Source organism: Leopardus geoffroyi, chromosome D1 (genome assembly GCF_018350155.1).
Source record: "Leopardus geoffroyi isolate Oge1 chromosome D1, O.geoffroyi_Oge1_pat1.0, whole genome shotgun sequence".
NCBI classification, from domain to species: Eukaryota; Metazoa; Chordata; class Mammalia; order Carnivora; family Felidae; genus Leopardus; species Leopardus geoffroyi.
Window position 1 is genome coordinate 42,995,253 of NC_059329.1, and position 16,690 is coordinate 43,011,942.

At 35.5% G+C, this 16,690-nt stretch overlaps 1 long non-coding RNA gene across 4 annotated transcripts in view; it reads right to left on the minus strand.

Annotated features, from left to right (window-relative positions):
- The window catches only part of LOC123601030, a 106,635-nt gene that overhangs the window by 69,609 nt on the left and 20,336 nt on the right, over positions 1 to 16,690 (minus strand). For all 4 annotated transcript variants that reach the window (XR_006713939.1, XR_006713941.1, XR_006713940.1 and 1 more), the window contains exon 2: positions 1,250 to 1,324. This is a non-coding gene — a long non-coding RNA (uncharacterized LOC123601030). The remainder of the gene's footprint in view (positions 1 to 1,249; positions 1,325 to 16,690) is intronic.

Genomic DNA, 16,690 nt, shown 5'->3' on the forward strand with positions numbered 1-16,690 from the left:
TCTGTCTCTCTCTGTCCCAAAAATAAATAAACGTTGAAAAAAAAAAACAAAAAAAAAAAAAACCCATAGACAGTATATAAACAAATGGATGTGATTGTATTCCAATAACTTTCTTTAATATAATTTATTGTCCAGTTGGCTAACATACAGTGTATACAGTGCACTCTTGGTTTTGGGGGTAGATTCCTGTGATATATCGCTTACATACAACAGCCAGTGCTCATCCCAACAAGTGCCCTCCTCAATAACTTTTTGTTAGTTTATTTTTGAGAGAGAGAGAGAGAGGTAGAGACAGAACAAGTAGGGGGAGGAGAAGAGAGAGGGGGCGGGCACAGAGAATCCAAAGCAAGCTCAGGCCATCAGTGCAGAGCCCTATGCGGGGCTCGAACCCACAAACCACAAGGTCATGATCTAGGCCAAAATCGGATGCTGAACTGACAAAGCCACCCAGGCACCCCTCCAATACCTTTTATTAGAGAAAACAAACTGGAGGCTGGTTTTGGTCCAAGGGCTGTAGCTTGCTGACCGTGTGTTGGAAATACACATGGGAAGCCTATATACTTAGACTCAACTGTGGAGGGTTTAGGGAGGCTTTCCAGAAAAAGTTTAAATCAGTAGTTCTCAAAATGTTAGCATGAGCATGGTCATCAGAGTCAGCTGGAGGACTTGTTAAAATACTTCTGAGTAGCACCCCAGAGTGTCTGAGTCCATAGGTTTGGGGTGGGACCTGAAAATGTGTATTTCTAATAAGACCCAGGTGATACTGATGCTTCTGGGATAATTTTTAAATAATACAGATGTCAAAATTGAAAGGCTATATTTGACTGAATGTTTTTAAAAGTTTTTTTTTTATTTTTTTTAACGTTTATTTATTTTTGAGACAGAGAGAGAGCATGAATGGGGGAGGGTCAGAGAGAGGGAGACACAGAATCTGAAACGGGCTCAGGCTCTGAGCTATGAACACGGAGCCCAACATGGGGCTCGAACTCACAAACCATGAGATCATGACCTGAGCCGAAGTCGGACGCTTAACCAACTGAGCCACTCAGGCGCCCCAGTTTTTAAAAGTTTAAGTAAACTATAGTGATTTATTAAGGGGGTGAGAATGTATGTGTGTATCGTATACTTGACATCAAATGATTGGTGAGTTTGCCATACAAACTTACAATGTACTAAGTGCTGTTAAGAGCCTTGTGCTTATTTTCTTCAGACACTCATCACAATGTCTAATTTTCTGGTTTATACTTACATTTTTTTTTTCCCTTTTCTATCTCCACACTCAGACTCGAAGCTGCCAGCACATCTTCCGGGATCTAGCTCAATGCTTGCATATGACAGGTGTTTAGGAAAAAAAGTAGAAGGATGAATAAATGAATGAAATGATTTCAAGATGTCACTAAGTAGATTAAAAACTTGAAAAATAATTTCAGTTAGATGATATATTGTAATCATTGTTATAACAATAAAGTATTAGAAAAATTTTAACAGAGCATTTTGTAAGTATATAGTAGCTCAAACACAAAATAGTCGCCACGAATAAGAGAAAATTTTGACCTAAAAAGGGGGCTTTCTAATTTTAATTTTTATATTTTTAGAAGAGAAGGTCTGTTAGTTGTAAAACAGCTAACTCGTGTTTGGATTTTCCCCCATAATTCATAACTGATTTTATGAACACATATTCTATGTCCGTCTCAAAGAAAACAAAAGGTGTGCAAAGGGCAAAGTAAATAAGGTCAGGATGATATATGAAGAAGCAAAATGAACAGTATAAAGAAATATCAACATTCCTTTAACAACCCTTCACTAATAATGTGTCAGCAAGTGTGAGATCATCTTTAACTGGCAGCTCAACAGAAATAGATCATTTCAGTAAGGAAGGAAGTCTTAGTAAATTCAACACACCTATCAACAATTGCTTAACTATATCAGAACACTAAAAGCTGCATAAAATAAATACATAATTAAAAACCAAGACATGAAAATTAAAATGCGAGTCTTTCAAACTGGCTTTGGACTGAATCTTCAATCAGATGTAGCAAACTGAATTTTTAATAAGCTATCCTATTTTATTTTTCAAAGTAAAGGATTTGTCTTTAAATGGAAGAAGTGTTCTCAGTCTCCTGAGAAGTAGGCTCTTTTTGAGGGGAGGGGAAAGTTATTTTCATGCTGAGCACTTCAAAATACATAGTAACAAAAATTGTCTTAGGTGTGAACTATGTATGAATTTCATTTCTTTTTGCCGCATATGTCCATACACTCTATTGGCCCTTATATATCTATGAGAAAAAGAGAGGAACTGTAATTCTGTCAACCATTAAATAAATACTACTTATAATGATATTCACACAAACAGGATGTATTCTTTTTTTTTATCATAGTATAATCATAAGTCTCTGAGGAAGATCTGAAAAGATCAGGTTCCTCATTATGAAACTCTTCAGCGGGAAAACCTTCTCCAAAATCCCCAGTGATCTTATACATGTTCTACATGAAGAAGTCACCATTTAGATGCCGGCCATTACCCATCTCGTTGAAAGCCAAGAGGATTACAAGACCACAAATTAAGTAAAATGACTTCTGCCCATTTCCCCACCCCTGATCCTAGAAAAAGGCAAGAGAGAAATGAAAAAGTTGATTATGTCCTTCTTCACATGGAGACCCTCGGACTGAGGGTTAGCCATTATTATGCAAAGGGAAGAATAGGAGCTTAAAATGTTCACATGATTTAAACTGTGCTGGACTGGACTGGATTTTCTTTTTTTTTTTTTTTTTACCCAAAAGTGACCAGAAATTTATGGGATTGCCCAAAACAAGAAAGGGAAATTCTGTAACAGCATGTTTGATGGTAAAAGTTAGAATTTTTTTTAAATGTTGTAAATGTCATCATCTAATTGCAAATATTTAGCAAATTACTTACATGTGCAGATTTCTTATACTGGCCAGAATAATTCATTTTATCTAGTCCAATAATGCTTCTCTGATGGTAGCATCTAAAGATGTTTTGGTCAAGAAGCAGATTAATTTCCCTTAATGCAAACTCAGAAGTTTAGTGTTATTTCCCTACCTTGATCTTGACTTCATCCTTCATTGATTTAACTAAAATCTTTTCAACCTAATTCGTGGTTAAGCCTTTAACATCTCTTAGAATTTAGTTATGTACTCTCATTTGTCTTGAGTTTATTCTTTCAAGTTTGAGTTATTCAAGTAAATAAGTCAATTTTAACATTATCCATTGTCTTCATGATTTTTTTTGTTTGTTTTTACTCTTAGGTGATTACTACTCCAAGATTTTATCTTCTCTAACTCAAAGTCTTATATTTTAAGCTATTGTCACACAAGGCTCCAGGCTTTACGATTGTATTTGAATTAAATCTGTCAAAGCCAACACTAATTTTTGGCAGCTACAGAGGAGAGCTATTCAAAATGTTCTTTTAAACCAGAGAACCCACACATCGTGTTGAATTGATTACAGGATGGTGGAGTTCATTTATAGAGCGGTAAGTTAATTTTCCTAAGGCTAATAAATTCATTTACTGCATAAGTAACTAAATTCAATTTTCTATAAAAAGAAATATTGACTAAGTAAGCAAATACAATAACATATACCAAACATATTTTATGAGGTTACTGATTATCACAAACTTCATATATAAATATTATGTTTCTGGGTGATTGACCAAAAAGTTCATAAATAGTTGAATATCGTGGGCTGTTCTCTCCTCAAAACACAAAAGAGAGAAGCTCATGTAATCATGATAAGAAATGGAGTAGGTATAGATTTTTACTTAAGTAACTGATTCCTACTTGGCTATATTCCAACACAACTCCTAATTGTAGAACTAATATAATCAAGGAAAGTAAATATTTTCTTGCTGTCTTTATGTTGCTTAGAAGGGCAGTTTCACATGTCACTTAAGTACCTATGAGAAGAAAATAAGTCAAAATTATTTTCTTCACTAGGTCTGCTATCCAATTCAAATATAAGATTTCTTTTATAACTAAGGTCCATCAAATTAAAGCTTATAATTTCTGATCTCTACTAATAAAAGTGGCCTGTGCTTTATCTAAATTGTCCTCAGCCATGTTATAGTATTTCTGAGGCTGAGAACCAGAAACTTCAAATGTAGCGATTTCAGCAGCTTAGAGCAATGTAGGATAAGGGGTTTTTTTTGTTTCGTTTTCAATATCTTTCTTAGTGAGAGCAAATATTTCTTTCTTTCTTTCCTTTTTTCTTCCTTTCTTTCTTTCTTCCTTCCTTCCTTTTCTTTTTTTGAGATAAATAGAGAGCGAGTCAGGGAAAGGGGCAGATGGGGAAAGAGAGAAAGAGAGATCATCTTCAGCAGGCTCCACACATGGAGGCTGATGAAGGACTCCATTTCAACATTGCAACATCATGACCTGAGCCAAAATCGAAGGGTGGGATGCTTAACTTGGGAGCCACCAAGACCAAAGACCCGAGACCAAATATTTCTTGATCCTGTTTGGACACAGATCATATTGACAAAATATCATTAGCAAGTAGCCTTTTAGGAATGTAGACTCTTTCCTCTGTTGCAAAGAAAAGCCTAAAGTCACAAATTCAGTGTTTTTGAAAATAGCGTACTGTATGCAGAGAAGCATTCTGAGGATTCAAAAAGGAACAAGCTAAGAGCCTGCGTTCAAGATGTTCAGAGCTGCATGTACAAGGTGTTTTACAAATGTACTGCATCATTAAAATAAGGAGTGTGTTACAAAGCCACTGTGCAAGTACCAGTGAAGCAGGCCTCTTTAAAAATATATTAATGATTCTTTAATTAAATTTGGGATGCTTTTAAAAAATGATGGAATACCAAACAGAGGCCTGAAGAATCCTGATCCTGTATTTTCAATTTTGAAGGCCTGCTAAGGGATCAGTAATTATTGGAGGCACTTAATAAATGTTAATTATTTGTTATGAGTGTCAAAACATTAGGATCCAGTGAAAAATATGAGCTATTTGGCAAGCCTCAGTCAACACAAACTTCCCATTAACCAAAATACCTTAGCCTAAACCACCCCAGGGGAACTGGAGATTTATCATACTGTCAGGAAACTTACATTCTAAAAATAGATGTTTGATTTTGAGGAAGCATGGGCTATATAGAATAATCTTAGAATCAGATGTATTAATATATATATTTCTCAAATCTGTTCCTTGTTGAGATTAATCTTTCTAGAAAAACCAGGGATTGAGTCTTTCTCTTTACATTTGGTAAAGTATTGCTTCTTATTTCTTCATTACATTTTCCAGGCTAAAATAAATATCTGTTTTTTTAATGCCTCTTTTCAAATTCATTTTGTGAACATCTATTCCCAGTGTTCTGTTCAATTCCCAATATTTAAACCACAACTGAAATCAAAAGCCTCAGTCTTCTCAGCCATGTTGCAGAATTAATCTACCATTTGTCACTCTTCCTGCCCTTAGCTTCTCCACACACTTCATTGTCTCGCACACTCATTCACTGAGAACAAAGAGAACATTTGTAAACCAACTATACAGTTAGTACATGAGTAACAAATGAAAGGATAGGTGGGTAAAACATAGTAAGCAGGAGGATAGGAGAAGAAAAAACAAACAAAAAAATGCAGAGATAAAATGAGGGAGGGAGAGGCACGGAGAAAGTTGTTCACCAAGCTACCACAGAATATATGCTAATGATATCTAGTCTTTCCATTAACCATTTGAGGAGGAGCCTTTATTAGGTTAGCTTTAAGCCTCAAAGCACTTCATGCATTCTAATACGTTTAACAGGTACTTAATTACTATAAAAAAAAACCTTGCATTTCTTTCCAGATCCAAATGTGATTGTGGATATAACTATGAAATGAATTAAGTACATACTATTATACTGTGACATGTACAATTGATCTTTAAGGAATGCTGTTACATTTACTACTTGCATAATCGCAGGCTTTGTTCTGGTTATGTGATGGCATGTGAACACAACTTAAGCAAATTGCAGTGGTTATAGGTTTTCCCAGAGTTAATCTATATTTGGTTAAATGTGTTGGAGTATAAGAGTTTTTTTTTTTTTAAGTTTAAACATGTTCTCAATCTGTTTTTAATTTTCTGCCATTTAGTTTTACAAGATGCAGTATTGTAGAAAGTGGTGCCACTCATTTCTAAAATGCCATAAAACCTCTTGTACAATAATTAAGTCAGGCCTCATATAAAATTCATTCTTTTGTTTGTTCCTTTTGTAATATAAGTTTATGTCCACAGTTTAACCTAAGATAAACCAAACAAATATATTTGTGCCCTACCCATAATAAGACAAAAAAAATCAAGGCATCGAAGTGGTTTTTTTGTTAATTTAAATCCAAGTCAGTTAACACACAGCGTAGTAATGGTTTCAGGAGTAGAAGTTAGTGATTCATCCCTTACATATAACACCTAGTGCTCATCCCAACAAGCGCCCTCCTTAATGCCCATCACCCATCTAGCCCATCCCCCCCACCCAACACCCCTCCAGCAACCCTCAGTTTGTTCTCTGTATTTAAGAGTCTCCTATGATTTGTCTCCCTGTCTGTTTTTATCTTATTTTCCTTGTCCTTCCCCTATGTTCTTCTGTTTTGTTTCTTAAATTTCACATGAGTGAAATCATATGGTATTTAAGACATCCAAGTTTAAAAGAAACTCCTATTTGTTTAAATTATTTGTATGGGAATAAATTAATGCACCTTTTAAGTGTAAATATCTCTTTTAGATCTGTATCTTTCTAGCTTTCTTTTCAAAATGCATACTCAAACATGGTATTTTTTCTATCTGCTAGAACAAAGCAAAGATCAACACAGACATAATAGGTACTAATCTCCTTTATTTGTATGCGTGCCACTAATACAAATAGGCTTTCTATTTCATCTTATAGAAATAGGATAAAAACAAAGTATTTTATTGTGGAAAGAACTCTGAACTTAGAGTCAGGTGGAAAAAGCCCTAGACCTGCTCCACCCCCAACACTAGGCACACGTGGGCAAAGTGGTCAGGTGCTCTGAATTAAGGTTCCACCTCAAAGCCAATAAATCCATGACTTTTACATTGTGTTCCAGAGCGGCTGCAGGGATTCCATAAGTATTTTATTCTAGTTATGTGTGTGTATAATTGTGGTAAAATACACATAACATAAAATGTACCATCTTTGGGGCACCTGGGTGGCTCAGTCGGTTAAGCATCTACTTCATCTCAGGTCATGATCTCATGATTCATGAGTTCAAGCCCCACATCAGGTTGTATGTTGACAGCTCAGAGCCTGGAGCCTGCTGGGGATTCTGCATCTCCCTCTCTCTCTTTCTGTCCTTCCCCCACTCATGCTCTGATTTTCTCTCTCTCTCTCAAAAATAAATAAACATTTTTAAAAAGTTTACCATCTTAGCTATTTTAAGTGCACGGTGCAGTAGTATTGAGTACATGCACGTTGTTGTGTAATCAATCTCCAGAACATTTCATCTTGCAATGTCCAAATTCTATATCCATTAAACTAACTCCCCATTTTCCCCCTCCCCCAGTCCCTGGTAACCACCAATCTGCTTTCTGTTTCTGTGAGTATCACTACTCTAGCTACCTCAGATAAATGGAACTATATAGTATTTGTCCTTTGTGACTGGCTTATTTCACTTAGAATAATGACCTCAAGGCTCATAAACCATGTTGTGGCATGTGTCAGAATTTCCTTCCTTTTCAGGGTGAATAACATTCCATTGTATGTATATACTACATTTTATTTATCCACTCATCTGTTGATGGACATTTGGGTTGATTCCACCTTTTGACTATCATGAATAACAACACTGTTATAGACATGAGTGTACAAATATCTCTTTAAATATTTAAATATTCAAATATTCCAATTTTTAAATACTTAAACTAGAAATGAGTAAGTGAACATTAAAATGAACTATAAGCCAAAGTTTTACCTAATTCTGATCTCTGGTATATTAATGTATCTTTGTATAAACTTGGAAAATGATGTTTAGTTTGCTTCTCTGTTTACTTACATACGAATTTTTATATGTAGGTCATTAGCTATAAAGCTTAGGCTGTAATATTGACCTTTTATTTCAATCCCAGCCTGTACATGTCTGCTTACATACAGAGTCCATGCTAAAGCACTCAGACAACATACACAATTAAACATCACTCAGTGCTTGGGCATTTCTGTTTGGTCCATATTTTCTTCATGGTAGAGTAACATGTACAGTAAATGCACACTATATATCATGGCATAATAATATCAGGCTCTGGCTTTCTTGTTAGTGTAAAAGAATTATTTGTTAACTCACTTTTGTATCTCTGACAAAATACAGTAAAACCTTGGGTTGCAAGTAGCTTGTTCTGTGAGTGTTCCTCAAGACGAGCAAACATTTTTAATAAATTTTAACCTGATAAACAAGTGGTGTCTTGCAATACAAGTAGTATGTGAGGCCAATGTCAAATGATCACAACTGAGCCCACGGTTCTCTCTCACTTCAAAGCACCTATGGACAGTCCTTTGCTTTTTTGTACAAGAGTAAGCTTAGGAATGCTTTCTTTATTCGAAGTCAGGCTGCCTGCAGATATATACCCTCTCCTCTGCTGCCTTATTGCCAATTTCATTAAATACAGTATATGACAAGAGTTTATTAATACTGTGCTGTAGTCAACATCCATGTGAGCATGTACAATGGCCCCCATGCAGAAATAGATTCCATTGAGCCAATAGATTGCAGTGATTCCATTAGTGATAGTGAAAGTTGTCCTACACAATAACCCTACTCTCTCTTGTCTCCCTCATACCAGTCATGAAGTATGACTTTCAAAAGTAAGGGCAGATTAATTTATTTTTCTTTATATTTTATATTTTATTTATTTTGTATTATATTACAGTATTGTAATAATTTTTATATGAACATTTTTGGGTTGTGGAATGAATCATCTGAGTTTCTGTTATTTCATATGGGGAAATTCCCTTTGATATTCAGTACTTTGGATTACAAGGATGTTTCAGGAATGAATTATGCTCACAAACCAAGGTTTTACTCTCCCAGCAATTGTTACAAAATGGTGGGAGATCTTTTCAATCATGTAGGCAAAATATCCTTTATCAGCTACTAGTTTTCTCCCTACCTTTGCCAACCTGATGAAATCCTACCCATCCATCACAACAGTAAAAGTGTCACCTCCTCCAGGAAGCTTCATAGAACTCATTTTCATAACTTCACAGAGCTACTCTGTCATTCTTTTGTTTCTCCACTGTAGTCTATACATTGCTGCATGCTTCTTTTAGTCCACCTTTGATGTTTTGATGCTTTTATTTTAATGAATCTAATTTTCCCTCTTCACTGTAAATTTCTTAAGGGCAAAGGCTGTGTCTTTATTCATCTCCATGTCTGTAGCTCATTGTACAATAATCATTCAGTAAAAGATTTATGAGAGAGTCAGCCTTTATGAAGTTAAATTTAAGCCTCAAAGGACTTCATACATTGTAATACACTGAGAAGGTGCTTCATAATAGTCTTAATTACAATCCATGCATGAATAGACAAATGTTAAGGTTCCCTGCCCTTCTAGATAGACTATTTGATGAGTGTCCTAAGGTTCCAAATGATCTGTTTTAAAAAATAGTTACCATTCATAACAACTTACTGTGTGATCCAGGATTTTCTCTGAACAGTACAATCAAAGCAAAATATAGAAATAAAATTGGATATTGTAACTAATATAATTACAATTTCCATGTTCAGATTTTTAGACATTTGTGTTCATCAAAACAGCCTATTTTAAATCTAAATTTATAAGATAAATTTATACTAATTAAATTCCAATTTTATCAGTGTTGTACATTAGAATTACACATGTGAACTTATTTGGTCAAATGAGATTCTGTTAATAAAACAAAAAGTTTTGAAAAACTTGTGATCGGATGATCTCTGAGGATTCTTCCAGCTCTCACAGTTTATGAGCTAATAGCCCTCCTCACTTGCATCCAGTCTTTACACTCTTATTCATGTTTTATTTAGATAGTCCATGGAAACCTGTTCCCAAGCTGCAGCACCAAACTATACTAGGCAAGGAAAAACCCCATCCTTGTGGTGAAATCAGAGCATTCTTCAAGGTAGAATTATAAATTCCACTCTGTGTCCCCATAAAGGACATGAGCTTTAATCTTTGACCAAACTACACACAGGCTGTTCCACCTGTGTCTTAAAAGAATGACCTCCAATTATTGAACATGAATGTTTATGGATATCACATGGCTCACTATGTCTGCAAATAAGATTGTAGTGTTGACAAAATATACTTGGTAATTTCATTTCCAAAGACACACATTAACACCCACTCACTACCAGGTCCTATGAAAGATTCTGGGTGTATCTCTTTCTTCTCTTTATAGAGAAGTTCTTTAAAAGGAAAAGCTACATATTTATCTCCTTCTCCTTACCTTCCATTCCTTCTTCAACCTTCAACCATCAGGCTTATACTCTGCTACTCCATATAAACCACCATGTAAAAGACTCTCATTACTTTCTAATTGCCAAATTCAATAGACTTCTGTCAATTTTTACCCTATTTTACCTCTGATGCATTTGTCATGTTGCCTGCTTGTTTCTACCTTCACTTCCTTAAATCCATTCTATCTGCCGCTCCTGACTTTTTATATTTTTCATCTTAGAGTTCCTTTTTGTCTATTTACACTTCAAGTGTTACATTTCCCAATGTTGTATCCTTTCTTCCCTTCTTTTCTCTCTCTAGATGATTCATCCATATATATAGCTTCAGTAACTCCATATACATGGCTATCAGTTACATGGATAGACCCATGGGTAGATCCCAAATCCACAGTTCTAATCTAGAGATTAGATTTCCCTCGATTCCATGTGCGGCCATTTGTCTCTCCTTGGAAACCCAACATGCACCCCAATCTAAATGTATCTAAAACTGACCTTGTTACCTATCTTCCTGAGGTTATTTCATCCTCACTTCTTGCCTAAACTATTGCAAAGTCTTCCAATTGATCTCCCTGTTGCCAAATTCCCATCCCTGAGTCTGTCCACTAAACTTGCCTACTTGAACATACCCACTGACCTTTGTCTCACGTTTTCCTTATACAAACCTAGAAGTAGTTTTGCCATTTGGGAAACAGTCTTGAGGCACTAGCCTGCTATTTTCTTGGTGTTAGGCTCCCTGAAATGAATTACTTTCTTGCTTCACCACCAAATAATATATAGATAGATAGATAGATACACATATATATAGGTTTTGTCACTTCCATGCATAAAATTAATTCCTGACTCCACTTACCCACATTATAAAGTCCAAATCCCATCACATGACATTAAAAGCTTTCCTGACAGCTATAATTACAGCTTTATCTTTTGTACTGCCCCACACAAATTTCCAATTTGCAAATCAACAACCCTATACCCGTTTCCACACTGGTCCAACTGTATAGAATATTTTACATAGCAGTCTGTCAATCTGATGAACTATACATTTTTCCAAATAGCTCAGGAGTTCCTCTCAGATGGAATTTTCCATCACTCTACGTTACATCCAAGCAAACAGAAAAGCACTATCTTTTGTGATTCCACTGTAGTCAATACATGCTCTTATCATGGAACCTATGACTATTAACCCTATTTTTTATGTGTTTCTTTTACCTTTACATATTGTAAGCTTTTTTTTTTTTTTTACTGTAAGCTTCTTAAAGGCAGCACTTGCAGCATTTTTGTCATTTTTATCCCCAACCTGTCACATATTAAGTATGCAATAACTGATTGACAAAAGCATGATTACATGAATAAATTAATGCAAATGTTTCTTGCCTTCAACCATTTCAAAGTCTAATGGGGAAACATACTCAAACATCAAAAACTGTGAGAGTTGCATCTGTAGTGGTTGACTTGTTTGCCTTCTGACTATTATCTAAAGACAGGTCAAGGGAAAACACATACATTCATTGTGAACAGGAAGTGTTTTTCTGTGTCTTTTGCAATTTGTTTATACCATTCCTGTCATTTCCTAGTTCTACTATAGCTATGTAGTTGGTTTTATATATCTCCTAAATATAGCAGCTAAATACAGACGTAGATCTGAGCACAATTTTGCAACATAAAATTTGTCAAACTATCCACATAGCAGTTTACATTTTGAGAAGAATGAATTTTATGAGAAATATATGAGACGATACACCTTTTCAAGACAAATGCATTTTTACCAAGACTTGTATTCTCTGGTTAACAAAGGTTATATGAATTAGAACTCATTTAAGGTTGTGGTGGTTTTACCTGTTGACAAATTGTAGAGTGGACAAAATAGGAGGATACAAAAAAAAAAAATAGAAACTGGACCCAGTAGTTGAAATTCTGAATTGTTCTCCAGGAGTTAGTCATTTTTTTCCCATTGGAGGAAGGTCAGGGTGAGAGGTCTGGAGTAGATGGAGAAATGATGAATGTAATGAGGGGAAGAGGTTGAGGAAATTATTCTAGAACCCATGATTTAGGTTTCAAATAAAGATACTTTCTAAAGGAAATGAAATTGGTGATCTCGGTTTGCTCCCTGGCAACTACTGTAGCAGAAATGCAATTTGAATGCATCAATGTGTTTCACATATTGGTAATCTCTGTGGAAATGTCTAATGAGCTCCTGTTGGGGCAGTTTTCCATATTATGTTTCAGTGCTAGGGCGTGCATTTGTCCGGATGTCTGTAGCATCCTGAGCTGCTCAACAAATTTTAAACATTTTGGAGATAAAAATAGTTTGAGGCTTTCCCTAAGCACTCCCCAAAGCAGCAAGCTGATAGCAAAAGTGCAGCCCAAAAACCTTAATAATTGAAGCCTGCCTCACCTGAGTACTCAGCATGACAAGAAACTGGCTGACATTTACATGGAAAACCACATATTCCACATGGCTATTGATGAGCTTATTTTCAGAAAGAAATACAGTTGTCATTTAATCAAAATGTAACACATTGGTATGAAATTTGATGAGCTAGCACAAAGTCAACTGTGTTTGATGTCTTGTTTCCAATTAACTTAAAACATTTTTTTAATTTTCCCTACTTCCTAACAATTCACTTTTAAAAATCCATTCATAAAAATTAAACACAATGTGCTGCATTTAAATATCTATCTTTATCTGCTTCTATTTCCATCCCTTTCTTTTGCAGTCCCTTGCTTCCTTTTTTTTTTTTTCCTCAATAAAGAAATGAGAAATAAAGAGGGACTGCCATCTACTGGTATATAGGAAACATTTCTGAAATAGTTGAACAGCACCAGGTATTGTAATAGTTTTGCCAAGGACATCGCCAGAGACAAAGAAAAGGTTGCAATGCTTTAAGCTCTTTAAATGACACCCTGGTTGATATATTCATTTATTCATTCACTCACTAATTTCAACAAATTAAATTTAGAACTTGCAGTATTGCTAGGCACTGAGCTGAATCCATAGAACACAGAGATTTCTAAATCACGGTACTTGATAGAAAAACCATTTCATTTTCTTTCCCTCCTCTGTTCATGTGCTGTCGATAGTATACAAATCTGTTTTTGTAGCATGCACTTGAGTTAATGGATTGAGCCTCTGAGGATAATTTCTGGAAAATATTAAATATTTACAGGCTATGCTGCCAGCAAAAAATCCCAGGAGGACTCCAGAGGCATACAAATCTTATAAATACCTTTTCTTCACTCTTTCAAAATTCAGGGTACTTATTTTAATATATTTAATAATCTCTTTAAATATTACCTTTCACAAAGGAATGAAAAAAAGGTAGAAACGTAGTTCTGTTGCGTATGTTCCTTAATAGGTGCACAGAATAGGAATATTGGAAGTGTTACAGAAAAAAAAACACAGATATTGATTTCACAACATGAATACTGATCAATACATCAAGAACATTCAGCCTATACCTGGGAAGCTTTGGCAAGCTTTCTCTATGCTCCTGACTCCAATCAAACCAAAACTCATTCAGGCAATGAAAAAGCCTACACTGCATATGATCATAAAACACCAGTGGGGAAAAAAAAAGATTATTGAACAAACATTAGAAATTAGAAGCATTTTAGTTGTATACAAGATTATAACTATTCAGTCGTAATTTTGCTATTTTTCTATGAAACCTTGGTTTTCCCATTACACATCAACTTTGAAGACAATCAGATTTTGAAGATGATTCAATGACACTTATGGATGAGCCCCAACTCAGTTTCATCATCATTGCAAATTCAAACTTTTTCAATATCCCTGTACCCACAATACCCATAATTATAACACTCATAATTCTCTTTGGCAACTAAAATAACACATATCTTTCATTTGCTTCTATAAACCAATCATAGCATAGTGCTTGGCCTGTTGTATTACCCCAGTACACTTATATCAAAGGACTGAATGAATATCATTGAGGTTTTCTTGTGTGTGGATAATGAGAGAGGCTGCAACCAGTGATGTGTCAGTGCTCTGCTCTTTTGTTTCCAGAGTCTTACTTAATTTTGCTCTTTTATAAAAATTACAGTGAAATAATTCTTGACTTACAGAAGAGTTGCGAAGATGGTAGAGAGGGTTCTCTCATACCCTTCATTCAGCTTCTCCTTAATGTTACTATCGCATAGAACCAAGGTATAATTATTAAAAGTGAGAATTTAACATCACTACAGTACTATTAACTGCAAATGTACTTTGGATTTCCCCAGCTTTTCCATGATTGTCCACTTTTTTCGTTGTTCCAAGGTACCAAAATGGACTTAGTTGTTACATCTCTAGACCCCTCCAGTCCATGACAGTTCCTTGTTTTTCCTTATTTTTCATGACCTTGACACTTGGGAAGAACACTGGTCATAAGCTTTGTTGAATGCCCCTCACTTTGTGTTTGTCTGGTGTTTTCTCATAATTACACTGGCATTATAGACTTTTGGAAGTAATACCACAAAGGAAGGGTGTGATTTTCATCACATTAGATCAATGGATCCATGATATCACTGTGTCTTATTATGACAGTGTTGACTCTACTCACGTGATGAAGTATCTGCCTGTTTCTCCCCTGTAAGTTCTACCTGCTGGAAGGAGGAGGAAGTATCAAAGACGTTACTCTTTCTCCAGGCTTGGGGCATTTGCTCAATCCAAGTGCTGATCAGAACTCAGTAATCAGCTGAAAATGAGGGGAATCCTTTTAAGTTTCTAGAGCTTTGTCCTACTATCCACTGCTCTCTTGCCCAGCATGTTGCACTATAAATTTCTTTCTGCATTCTCAACTCTGTTTTCTCAACTCAGGAAAACTGTGAGGCTCTGTTTGGGTTCCCTCTCCTTGTACTGAGTCCTAGAAATTCTCTTAAGGCAATAAGTTAGATCAATTCTCTTAAGGCAATAAGTTAGGATTGACTCATCTTTTTTCCTTCTCTCAGATGCTGGTTGTTCAATGTCTGAAAACTACTTTTTTGAACATTTTTTTCTTTTTGTTTGTGTGTTTGTTTGTTTGTTTGTTTAAGGTGTACAGGTATATCCAGGTCTTTATTCCATGTGGCCAGAAGCAGATGCCTGGTCCAAAGTTTTAAATACCATCTATGTGCTACTGCCACCAAAATTAAAATTTTAGTCCAGAACTCTCCCTTGAAGTACAAACATATCCTATATCCTATTTTATATTTTTCCTTGAATGCTCATTGACATTCCAAACCCAACTTAGCCAAGGCAGAACTCGTGATTCACTGCCCTCCCATCCATTTCTCTCCCCTCTTCCCAATCTCAGTACATATCACCACCAGCCCCCTAGATGTTCAATTCAAAAACCAGGAGTTATCCTTGACTCCTCTCTTCCCCTAACTTCCATATCCAATATATTAGCAATCCCTATTTTTCTATTTTAAATGCGTATCCAATCCAGCCTCTTGTCACTCTCTACACTACAACCACTCTCAGAATCACTCATCTGAGCCATTGCAGATACCTCCCCTTTCATTGATTATCCAGCAGCCAGAATATTCTTGTAAAACATACATAAGATCATGTTACCTCACTGATAATGAATTTTCAGCAGTTTCCCATTGCAATTAGAAAACATTCCACACACATGACCATGACCTTCAAGGACCTTCTTGTTCTGGATACTGTCTCCATCTCCAACCTCATTTTATACCTCTATTTTCCTTCATTCTAGGCACATAGGCTTCCTTTCTATTCTCAGAACATATCAAGCATCTTCCCACCTCAGAGCTCTTATACTTTTTATTTCTCTTTCCTGGAATGCTCTTTCCCCACCCTTGTGATATGGCTGGGGTTTTTGTTGTTTTGTTTTGTTTTGTTTTGTTTCTCCCTGTCATTCAGGTTTCAGCTTTAATGTCACCTTCTTCAGAAAGCGTTCCTTGGCCACTATTTAAAGTTGATCTCCTACCTCCAATTAATTTCTTTCATATCATGGTATTTAGTTCCTTTATAATTCTTAAAATAAGTTTTCATTAGCTTTTTTACTTGATTCTTTGTTTATTTATCAATGTTTCTTAGATTCCTAGAGAAAAGAAAGTCATCTATCTTTTTCACAACTGTATCTGTGTTGTATGATACAGTGTCTCATATGTATTACCTGTTCTATAGAATTTCTTGAACAAATGAATAAAGATATAAATACTTTTTTCAGAGATAAGAAGGAGGCTAATGTGATGATCCAGGCAAGCTCTGACTTGGTAAGTAAGAATCTAGACA